This window comes from Phascolarctos cinereus, unplaced genomic scaffold (genome assembly GCF_003287225.1).
Source record: "Phascolarctos cinereus isolate Bilbo 61053 unplaced genomic scaffold, phaCin_HiC Scaffold_2;HRSCAF=192, whole genome shotgun sequence".
In the NCBI taxonomy this organism is placed as follows: Eukaryota; Metazoa; Chordata; class Mammalia; order Diprotodontia; family Phascolarctidae; genus Phascolarctos; species Phascolarctos cinereus.
Window position 1 is genome coordinate 293,497,487 of NW_027555625.1, and position 12,680 is coordinate 293,510,166.

Consider the following 12,680-nt stretch of genomic DNA (forward strand, 5'->3'; position numbering starts at 1 on the left):
AACATAAAGGAAAACAAAACTAAAAACATCATTGTTCAGGTCAATGCAATGGCCAATCTTGACCCTTTAAAACTGATGTTGAAACATGACCACTTCTTCCCTCTTGATGTTTTGGCTTATTTTGCTTGATTATACTTTTTTTTTAAAACAATAACAAGTGCTTTTGTAGGATGGGATGATTGAGAAGTGATAAATTTGGGGGGGGAAAGTATCAATGTAAAGATTCTTTAAAGAATGCCTAATTTTTGGGGGGTCAAGTTTCCATGTTCTCCCCAAGCTAGAAATGCAATGGCCATTCACAGGCTAATACTCCTTCTGAGTGGCACAGGAGGTCTGACCCATTCCATTGAGCCAGTTCACCCCTCCTTAAGAACCCATTCCCCAGACCAGAGAACTTATCATATTTTTAGCCCACTGAAGCTCAGAAATCCTGACCCCAAGGGATCCTCCAGTTTCCGCCTTCCCAGTATCAGGGATCACAGGTGCATGTCACCATGTCTAGCAAGAATGCCTAATATTTGAACTATTTTATGCAGTTGGATGGACAGCCCATATAGACAACCCAATAATACAAATATCTTAGTCACTTCAGATGGACAGTGAACTCGGCACAGAATTGAACAGGAGAACGACAAAAGGCTGGATTGCATTAAGGAAACAGCACAGTACTTTTAACAACTCCAAGATTCTCCATGAAGTAAAGCCCTATCTTCTTAACATTGCTATTCTTCTAGGATGCTATCTATGATAGTGAATCATGGAATACCAGTCTCCAAAGAATTAAGTTTCAGGTCACCCAGAAAGAAATGAAGAGATGCATAGTGGGTGTGAATAAGCCACCAGAACCACCAATGAAGTGAGCACTAAAAACATTGTAAAATATGTGGAGAGGCCATATGACCTGAAGAGAAGGTAAGCCATTCTCAGGGCCAGAGTGAGTGAAAAGATACTATGTCCCCCTGTGTGTTCCACTGGCATCTGCATAGTGTCAGGGTCTAAAGGAAGCCTCCCAGCACATGAGGTATGTCCTCTGTGAAGGATGTATAGAAGAGAATGACAAGAGTCTCACAGGATGAGAAGGCATAGGTAGATTGCAACCTGCACGCCTGAAGGCAATACAGACAGTGAAGAAATCACAGCTCTATCTGAGCATTCTTCCAATAAAATTTAATTTCTATCTGTTTTTATTACTATACTGTTATAAAAGAGATGCAGCTATCAATTATATAAGTTGATATTTTATATATTGTGTATACCTTTAATTTGGTTAAAATACAGGTTAGGAGAATACAGTCAGTATGAATCAAGAAAAAGCATGTCATAGTGGATAGACAGCCAGCCTCAGAGTCAGGAAGACCTGGGTTCAAGTCCTTCCTTTGACATATACTTGCTATATGACCATGTTACTTAACCCTCAGTGCTCTGAACAATTCTCTAAGACTATAAGTTGAAGACAAGGTACCAGCATGCATTGGTAAAAGGAATTCCTTTACCTAGAAGTTTCCTAAATGAAATCACAGGTCCAGTCCCTATCCCTGTAAATCAAGAAAAATGGACTTTGAGACAGAGTACCAGAGCTCTAAATGCCAAGACAGCAAGAACTGTGGCTCAGAGAAGGGAAATTTATATGGCACTCACTGCACCTTCCCAAAGGTGCCTCTGCCCTGTCACCCTGACCCCGGAAGCAATACAGATGCTCTCCTTCCCCTGGCCAGCTACTGACAGTGGTGGAACACTTTGTGGTGAACATACTTGTAACATTGCAGAAATCTGAGAGTTTAAAGTTTAAAATGCATACATCTTCCCCAACAGTGACTACACCTTTGGTCCCTTCCCCCTACCACCACCACCACCACAGCAGATAGGTGCTGTGGTGAAGATCTTTTCAGCAGCATGAAATGATCCCAGTGTCCCAAGGCCAGCTTCCTTTGCCACGATGGCATTCCCAGAAACCTCTCCCACTACTTCCCCCCATCCCACAACTGCTTGTCCCAGGTGAAAATATTGCTAATTATGACTCTGCTGAGTTTATCAGTATGTAAGAAAAAAAAATTTAAACACAAACTGAATACATGGTTTGTGACTGACCTTAAAAAAAAAATCAGACCTGTAATTTTATCAGTGTAGGGAGCTCCCTTTGCTAATGCAGATCAATGCCTTCTCTGTAGCTGGAAGTCTTAGAGAGCTGCCTGGGGTGTGGAGAGGTGAATTAACTTGCCCAGTGTCACACAGCGAGTATATGTCCGAGGGAGGACTTGAAAACAGATCTTCCTGACTCTGAGGCAAGCTCTCAATCCATTTCACCATGCTGCCTCTCTATGATTTACTTTAGATGACTTTTATAAGAATAAACAGATATGAATTCTTACTAAAAGTCTGTCTCTCTCTCTCTCTCAAATATCATTTTCTATGAGTATTACTTTAACACATACAACTCATACATACATCATACACATATACATACATGCATGCATACATGTATGTGTATGTGTGTATTATGTGTATATTTTTATGTATTATACATATATGGTGTGTATATATACAGATATATGTATATATACACGTATGTGTGTGTGTATGTATATATATCCATCCAAAATCTCTCCTCTATACTTCAGTCACACTTTATCTCCTGCTTACTAGATTTCCCTTCTGGACTGTCTTCTCTTAGCCTTCTGCTGTCTTATGGCCAACAAACCCCCTCCTTCTCTCCCCTTTGAATTCCTGTGATTCAGAATCCAAGGCTGCTTAAACAAAAATTCGCTTCCCCTGCTACCATCTCCTGCTCCTTTGTTTCCATTTGCCACAGCCCTACCCCTCCTGTGTCCTTATCCCACTGTCTTACTCCTCCATTGTGTCCCTAGAAGAATGTAAGTCCCATGAGAGCAGGGCCTGTTTCCTTTCTTGTTTCTGTATCCCCAGTGCTTTGCACAATGCCCTGAACATAATGTGCATTTAATAGATGCTTGTTAAATGAATATTGAATTCATCTATTGTTAACAAATTGCCTTTCATATTAGACAGCTTCTCATACTCTATCCATTTCCTTGTAATCATGAGACTCTGGTTCCCTCTGGAAGATACTACATCCCTACCCACTTTCTTCAACGCTGGATGATCCTTAAAATCTCATGTTCCCAGCCATACTGAGCCCAGAGGAAGAGGAGCAGGTACAGTCAGTCCTAACTCCTTACTACCACATCCATACCCTTCTTCCTTATACCATCGCTCAGTAAATTATTCAGATGTATTTATTCAGATTATTGGCAATACCTGGAAGCAGTTATCTACCAGACCTCAGATCATTCCCTTTCTTAAAGAGCTCAAAGTCTTTCTCTTCTGCCTGTTACTTTGTACTTGGGAATTCAACATAATGTGTCCTTAAACATGCTGGCTACTCAAGTTTATCAACCTCTTTACTTCCCATGTTACTAACACCTTCTCTCTATTTTAGTCACAAACTTGAATTGTCATGCCTGCATCTTATCATCTACAAGTTTTCCATCTTCCTTCCTACTCTTCCACCTATCACTGAACTTCACTTCTCCTAAACTTACTCTTCATCCTTACCACATTCTATCCCTTCCTGCTTTCCCAGGCCACCACCTTTGCTCTGGCCTAAATTTCCTCTCTTCAAAATCATGACACTCTTAATTAACCAGTTCAGTTTTATGCTGTCCTTATTTCCCCCAATGTCTTTTCTAATGCCATTTACCTTTTTCCAAATCTCAAGTCTGGTTTACATCTCTCTTCTTTGCTACTACTCATATGCTTGCTGACTATGCCCAAATTTCACCCATCCTTAAAAAAACAAAACAAAGAAAAAACTTCCCTTCATCCTACTATCCCCCTATGCTATCATGCTATATTTTTTCCTCCATTTTATTGCCAAGGTCCTAGCAAAAGCTTTCTAAACTCTTTTCCTCTCCTCCCATTTGTGTCTCAACCCCTTAACATCTGGCTTTTGACCTTTCCACTTGACTGATATTGCCCTTTCCATGGTTAAAAATAATCTCTTAATTTCTAGATTGAAAGGCCTTTCTCAGTCCTCATTCTCTTTATGGCTTTTCATAAATCTCTTGATCATTCCTTCTTGGTCTCATTTGTTACATCGTCATCAGCTGTCCTGACCTCTTTGGCTTGTCATATCCGAGGGCTCCAACCTGAACTTTGCTCTCTCTCTCTCTCTCTCTCTCTCTCTCTCTCTCTCTCTCTCTCTCTCTCTCTCTCTCTCTCTCTCTCTCTCTCCAGCTCCCATAGGTTCAACAACCATTGTGTCCCCACCTCACGTCTTGGTAGACTCAGTTTTGCTGGGTAAGGTGTAAGACTATGTCTTTTGCCTTTTAGAATATGGTATTCCAAATTTTCCATTCTTTAATATTTGTAGCTGCTAAAACTTGTGTTCTTTTTATGTGGCTGTTTGCAGTATTTTCTTTGACCTAGAAACTCCTGTATTAGGCTATGTTGTTCCTAGGAGTTTTTATTTTGGTGTTTCTTTCAGAAGGTAACTGGTAGAATTTTTCTATTTTAACTCTTTCCTCTGCATCTAATAGATCTAGACAGTTTTCATTTGTGATTTCATGAAATATCGTTTCTAGGCCTTTTTTAAAACATGGTTTCCAGTGACTAACATTTTCTCTTCTTGAACTATTTCCCAGGTTAATTATTTTTTATATCAGATGTCTTACATTTTCTTCTATTTTTTTCAATCTTTTTCTTTTCTTCTAATCTTTCTTGATGTCTCATGGAGTCTGATTGTTTTACTGTCATCTAATCTAATTTTGTTCTTTTTCAGCTTCTAAGATTTGCTCTTACATCAAGGTACAGTGGAAAGAGTGATGTATTTGGAGTCAGACAAAGGATGTGAGTTTAAAACTTGACTCTACTACTTACTGCCTGTGGTCTTGGGAAAGTCATTAAATCTCTCTGGGCCTCAGATTCTTTCTTTCTTTCTTTTTTAAACATATTTTCACACCAGTCATGTTGTAAGGAAGAATTAGAACCAACAGGAGGAACCACAAGAAAGAGAAAACAAAACAAAACAGAAGGGGAAAAAAAGGAGCAAATAGTATGCTTTGATCTACATTCAAATTCCACAGTTCTTTCTCTGGATGTGGATAGAATTTTAAATCATGAGATTTTTGGAGATGTCTTAGATTCTTGCATTACTGAGAAGAGCTAAGTCTTTCAAAGTTAGTCATCATACAATGTGGCTCTTATGTGTACAACGTTCTCCTGGTTCTGTTCACTTCACTCAGCATCAGTCCATACAAGTCTTTCCAAGTTTTTTTGAAGTCTGCCTGCTCATTATTTCTTATAGCACAATAGTATTCCATTACATTAATATACCACAACTTGTTCAGCCCTTCCCCAACTGATGGACACCCCCTCAATTTTCAATTCTTTGCCACCACAAAACGAGCTGCTATAAATATTTTTGTACATGTGGGTCCTTTTTCCATTTTTATGATCTCTTTGGGATACAGCCCTAGAAGAGCCATTGCTGGGTCAAAGGGTATGTACATTTTTATAGTTCTTTGCGCATAGTTCCAAATTGCTCTCCAAAATGGTTGGATCATTACACAACTCCACCAACAATATATTAGTGCTCCAATTTTCCTACATCTTCTCCAACATTTATCATTTTCCTGTTTTGTCATGTTGGCCAATCTGATAGGTGTGATGTGGTACCTCAGTGTTGTTTTGATTTGCATTTCTCTAATCAACAGTGATTTAGAGCATTTTTTTCATATGACTATAGATGGCTTTAATTTCTTCATCTGAAAACTGCCTGTTAGTATCCTTTGACCATTTATCAGTTGGGGAATGACTTGTATTCTTATAAATTTGACTTAGTTCTCTATACATTTTAGAAATGTGGGCCTCAGCTTCTTAAAATGATAAAATGAGGGAGTGGACTGTGTGACCTTGAAGGTCCCTCTCTCTCTAAATCTATGTTCCTGGTTTTGCTCTCTGGAACCAAACAGAATAAGTCTAAAATGTCTACATGACTCAGTCCTACAAATATTTGAATATAGCTATTATGTCCCTCCTGAGTCTTCCTTAGGCTAAATGTCCCCAAGTTTCTTTAACTAATTAATACTCATGACATGGACTCAAGGCTCTTCACCATTCTGGCCATCCACCTCTAGAATCTCTGGAAGCCTACCAATACCCTTCCAAAATCATGGAACCCAGAATTACACACAGTACTCTAGATGTGGTCTGGATAAGGAAGCACACAGGGGCACCATCATCTTCTTATTCCTAGAAGCTATGCCTTTCTTAGTGCAACCCAAGACTGCATTAGCTTTTTTAGCTGCCTTATCACAGTGCTGACTCATCATGAACTCACAATCTATGGGAAAAGTCCAGATCTTTTTTTTTCTTTCAAATAAATAGCTATCTAATTAAATATCTCCACCTCATAAGCAAGATTTTGATTTTTTTAAAACTCAAACACAAGACTTTCCATTTATTCTTATGGGAATTCATCTTTTTAGATTCAGTACAGTACAAGATTTTTTCAAGCAACCTTGACCTCTGTAAAGATCTTTTTGGATCTTGACTTTGTTATCTAGTGTTTAGCTCTAACTTTCCCAGATTTGTGTGATCTTCAAATGTGATAAGCTAACTATGCTTCTAACCAATTGTTTAAAAAAAGTTAAATCACATAGAGCCAAAGACAGAATCCTGGAACACTTTACTGTAGATCTCCTTCCAAGTTGACATTGAACTATTCAGGATTACATTTTAAGTGCAGCCATTCAACCAGTTCTGAGTTTATCTAATTATATGTTATATTATGATCTAGTCCATATCTCTGCATTTTTTCCAAAAGAATAATCAAAGTATTTTATCAAGTGCTTTGGCAAAATCTGGGTAAACTATATTTACCCACAGACTTCCCCTTATGTATCAAATTAGTAACATTATAAAAAAAGGAAATAAGTTTAGTCTAGAGTGACCTTTTCTTGATGAAGCCAGACTGGCACTTTATAATCACCATTTCCCTTTTTTAGATATTCATTGATCATCTCTTTAATGATTGATTCCAGGATCCTCCCAGAAATATAAGGCAATCTCACTGGTCCATATTTTGCAGACTCTATTCTCTTCCATATTTTGAAAACTGGCACATTTGCCTTTCTCTGGGATTGCATTACCTTTCCTAAGTTCCACAATCTTTAAAATTTCATTGACAGAATATCAGCAATCATATTCACCAATTCTTTCAGTCACCAAGAATGCAGTTCAGGGGTTCTTAACCTTTTTTGTGTCATGTAGGACTTTGGCAGTCTGATGAAACCAGATTTAGGATAATGTATGCATAAAATAAAATACATAGGCTTATAAAGGAAGATAATTATATTGAAATAAAGATGTAATTTTTCCCATCTAAGTTCACAAATCCCCATGAAATTTATCGATGGACAAGGGATTCTTGTCCATTTTCAACCTCTGAGGACTCAAGACTGAGAATCCCTGATGAAATTCATCTGGACCAAGTCACTCGAGTTCATCAACGGTCTCTTATCAGCTTCTTACTCATCTTGATGGTCAACTCCCTGTGAGCCATTTTTGCTACTTCTTTTCCAGTGCAAAATTCATTCTCCCTGACAGAGAAAACAAAAACAAAATAAGAACTGAACAGCTTTGCTTTCTTGCTGCTGTCAGTTATCATCATTCCAACTACTCCAAGCAGCAATATTAACCCTTCTTTGATTCTCTTCTTTACCACCAAAAAAGTTTTTAAAAAACCCAAACTCCCCAGCACCACATTTTTTGTTCACAGCTTCTTCCAACAGCCTTAGCTTATTCTGACCTTTAGCACACCTAACACTACTTTTCTTTTTTTTTAATTAACAAGAATTTTTTCTCTTTCCCACTTCCTCCTATTTAAAAAAGAAAAACAAAACTCTTGTTAAAAATATGCATAGTCAAGAAAAATGAATTCCCATATTGGCTATATCCAAAATTTGTTATGTTTCATTTTACTTCTTGAATGTATCACCTTTCTGTTAGGAGGTCCCCAACAATTATGGTTGGTCATTCATTGATCAGAGTTCTTAAAACTTTCAAAGTTGTTGGTTTTTACAATGTTGTCGTTTTATAAATTGTTCTCTTGATTCTGTTCAAATACTGTATAAATTCATACAAGTCTTCCCAACTTTCTCTAAAACTGTTCCTTTAGTTATTTCTTATAGCACAATAGCACTCCATTGTATTCATGCATCATAATTGTTCAGCCAATACCTCAACTAATGGATGCCCCATTAGTTTCCAGTTCTTTGCCACCCCAAAACAAATTGCTATAAATATTTTGTACATATGGGCCTATTTCTACAGAACCACTCATGCTGTGTTCATATATTCATATTGTTACCTAACCTTACTTCCATATTCTGTTCATAACTTTTTAAAATCAAAGTTAGAAACCGTAAGTCCACAAGAGAGAAAATGAAACATGCCATCCTTCTACTACTACAGGGATAATGAACTTAAAATGCAGAGAGGCATAGCCGCAGCCTTTTCAGGCATAGCCAAGGTGGGAATATGTTTTGCTAGACTATGCATGTTTATGATGAGGATTTTCTTTTTTTGTTTGTGTTTGTTGTTCTATTGAGGAGGCAGTGGAATGTTATAAATGTATGTTAAATTAATCGAATATTTTTTTAAAATCTAAGTTATTTGTGTATATATGTCAGTCTCTTTAGACAACTCTCATTTTTTCTCCTTAGTGGAATCACTGACCTTTGTGTCTTCAGAATTTTATTCTTGAGAGTTTCCTTTCTTTCCCTCCTGGGCTGATTTCTCCTATAGAATTTTGGTCTACAGAATTTTACCTATCCTACCTTTGAACTCTTTGAAATCTGCTTTCTCAGAGTCTAAGAGTATGTCAGGCTATGCCTGGCTTTCTTCTCTTCTATTACAAACCTGGGAAGGAGTGATCACGTCTCCCCAAGGTTCCCATCATGTCCACTCCAATAGTCAATGCCTCCCTATTAGTGAGAATCATAGCCAGCATAGAATTTTCCCTTGATGATTCTTTTACCTTTTGAAGGGTGAAATTATTACTAAGGCCAGTCAATAAGTTATTAGCTTCTTTGCTTTTGGCAGAGAGAGCTCCTTTGTTCCTGGATAATTGAAGCCCCTTATCACTAATATAACATATCTCACTATACTCTTTATTTCTGTTCTGTCTAGTTTTACCTCCATGGAAAAAGATGCCCCTCCCAAGTTGAGCTTATCACTTTTAATCTGATCATCATGCTACCAGCTTAAGCCTTGACTGACACTACCTTCCTTAGCCTCCACTCCCTTTTCATTGCAGGGCTGGAGAGTAGAGTACCAAACTCCTCCCAATACCTTTCTTTATAGAGGATAGAAATTGGACTTTTGGCTTATACCACTCTGCATCTCTTGCTCTGCCTGGTTTCAACTGTTCCCTTGCATCCTTTGCCCTCAATGGGCTGTGGGAAAGAAGTACATCATATGTCCTTAGTTTCTTGATCAAAATCTTTATGGTCCAGCCATACTGGCTTATTACCATTTCTAACACATCCATTGTCTCCATGCTTTTGCACTGACTGTCCTCCATGCTTTGAAAGCTTACCATCCTTACCCCAACCTCTCAGAATTCCTGGCTTCCTTTAAGACTAGGCTTAGATACCACCTTTTGCTGGAAGCCTTTCACAGTTCTCTGAGCTGCTAGTGCCTTTCCCTCAAAAAATCACTTTCTATCTACTCTATATGAATGTTTTATGTACATGTTGTCTCCCTTGTTAGAATGTAAACTCCTTGAGTGCAGACACTACTTTTTCTTTTTCTTTGTATCCATAAATGCTTAGCCTCATGCCTGTCCCTATAGGCAAGTCCTTAATAAATGGTTATTGATTTTGATCTATGATCCAATGAATACTTTTGTACAGTATCATTTGTGCCAACTGAGTCACTAAAAATAGGCAGCAGTTATTCTTTTTGACAAGTCTGGATGTAGAAGGAAATTTATCTCTTGCTATGTGCTCTGTTGGTATGCGCAGCTAGGTGGCACAGTAGATAGAGAGCCTGCCCTTAAGTCAGGAAGACTCATCTTCCTGAGTTCAAATCTAGCTTCAGACATTTACTAGCTGGGTGACCCTGGACAAGTGACTTAATCCCATTTGCCTCAGTTCCTCATCTGTAAAAATGAACTGGAAAAGGAAATGGCAAATCATGCCAGTATCTTTGCCAAGAAAATCCCAAATGGAGTCACAAAGAGTCCAACACAACTAAAACGACTGCACAACAATGCGCTCTGTTACAAAGCATCATCCCCATTTGTTACAAGCTACCTGAATTGTAGGCCTAAATCTTAGAGAAAGAAACAAAGACCAGAGAAAGTATGCCTAGTAAATTCAATCCTATTTCTGTGTGTAAACGTCATAGTATCTTATATTGGGAAATCTGCTACACAAGAGTCAAATGGTTAACATCTTCTGACCTTAGGACAACCATATACGAGCAGAATTTCTAGTTTTACAAAATACTCAGGAAAAGTCTCTCCAGATTACTAATGTCTAAGTGAAAGAGCAAAATTCTCAAAAAAAGAAAATCTCAAAACAAAATTAACTATGATACGCTTTAATTTCAAAGGGAAATATATATATATATATATATATATATATATATATACATACATATATTATAGCTCTTTTTGGCAGGAAGTATGTGAATTGGAATAGAAATAATGAAGTTTTATGAAAACTCAAGCTGTTTATGGTCTAAGTAAAAACATAATTTTTAATCACCTAGCTTTGAAGCTAATTTTTAAAGAATGATTAAAGGAAAAGGGGGATTTGTTGTTGTTGTTCAGTCCTTCAGTCATGTCCAACTCTTCATGATCCCATGGAGCACAGCACACCAGGCCTTTCTGTCCTCTGCTGTCTCCCAAAGTCTGTCCCAATTCATATTTGTTGTTTCCATGATACTATCTATCCATCTCATCCTGTGCTATCCCCTTCTCCTTTTGCCTTTAGTCTTTCTCAGCACCATTCCAATGAGTCCTATCTTCTCATTAGGTGGCCAAAGTATTTAAGCTTCAGCTATAGTACCATATTTCACTGAATAATTGTCACAGATTTTATGCCAATTTTTTTTTTGCAAAAAAGCGAGGTGTGACCATTATGTGAAGCTTTTAAAAATTGTGCCAGTATTACTTAAAAATCATTTATTACTAAACTGTATCACTGGAAGACAAACAGCACAGTTTAGCTAGCACAAGAAGATACAAGCCTTACCATATCACATGGCAGCTTCGCCTATCCACTGTTTTCCTTGTGCCTTCAGATTTTCATTGGGTTGAGTGACAATACTGTTAGTACTGCAGCACTCTAAACGAACCATGCAAGTCAGCTTTTGGAAATATACTGACAAGGTGCGTGCACTTAGAATTCTAGGCTCACGACTCACAAAGCAGGAGAGATAAATGCATATCCATATGCTAGTGGTGAATACATTGCTGCTCTATTTACTTTTTAAGTGGTGTGATAAACAGAATAATGCCGTCTGATGATTATGTGATGAAAGGTTATAAACAAATTTTTGGACTGAAAAAAAACAGGGTAAAAAAACAACTACGTGATAAAATACTGTATTTGTCCTTCCAATGAATAGTCAGAGTTCATTTCTTTAAATGTTTACTGATTTGATCTCCTTGCTGTCCAAGGAACTCTCAAAGGTCTTTTCTAGCACCACAATTTGAAAGTGTTAATTCTACAGTGCTCAGCTTTCCTTAATCCAGCTCTCAGCAGGGTATATTCCAAGCCTATGAGTATATCACAATGTCTATTGCGTTATTCACTGGTACCTCTATCAGAGATTGAATCTTGAGTTGGGGACAACATTAGTCTAACGTAGTGTGGCATTCCTGATATTCATAGGTTTCCATATAACTAAGTGATTCTTCTCCTGCAAATTCATTTGCAATAATTGATTTCTCATCATAAAAATTACTTATGAAGTGTGGAATTTCTAACTGAGCTAAAGTCAAAGAGTCTGTGAGTGGTCTCTCCCTTTTCACCTTTGCTTCTTGGAAATCCCTAACACTCTTCAAGACTCAGTTCAATTTTCATTCTCTTCAAAGAGGCCTTTCCTGGTCCCACAGTTGATGCCCTGTCTACACATGCCCTGGATCCCTTTGTGCTTATTTAAATACATGCTGTACTTACTTATTTGTGAATATAGTCTATTCCCCCAGTAGAATGGAAGGTCCTTGAGGGTAGGGACTGTCTTACGTTGGTATCCCTAGGGTCTAGCATAATACTTGGTACATAGCAGACATTTAATAAATATCTTTTGATTGATTAATCTCTCCCTTGGATCTTCCGTGGCACTTTGTACCTCCCTTAATGCTGCTCAACACATCACATTTCATTTTGTGTCACGGTCATTTGTGTTTATCTCTTATCTTCCCCACTAACTTATGCACTTCATCAGTGCAAGGAATATGTATTCTTCTACCTGTGTAGTACCCATAATGCTATAGGGCTCTGCATACAGAAGGCATCCAGTTTTAAAACAGGAACCTGAGGATTGAATTCATTCTCAAGACCTTCTGCTTTTGAAAAACGAAACTCCTCTGCATGTGACAGCTGCCTGCAAGGCAACACGTAGAAATCAGAAAATTAAATTTCTTCGTT

The 12,680-nt window shown here is 37.8% G+C and overlaps 1 long non-coding RNA gene across 10 annotated transcripts in view; it reads right to left on the minus strand.

Moving 5' to 3' along the window:
• The window catches only part of LOC144455913 (uncharacterized), a 390,611-nt gene that overhangs the window by 144,723 nt on the left and 233,208 nt on the right, over window positions 1–12,680 (minus strand). For 4 of the 10 annotated variants that reach the window (XR_013484766.1, XR_013484763.1, XR_013484761.1 and 1 more), the window contains 2 exons: window positions 12,502–12,636; window positions 20–7,616 (listed from right to left, as the gene is read on the minus strand). The exons of 3 other annotated variants lie outside the window; for them this stretch is intronic. This is a non-coding gene — a long non-coding RNA (uncharacterized LOC144455913). Of the gene's footprint in view, window positions 1–19; window positions 7,617–12,501; window positions 12,637–12,680 lie in introns of those variants that run through there. 3 more of the 10 variants (XR_013484769.1, XR_013484767.1, XR_013484764.1) reach the window with 1 other exon arrangement.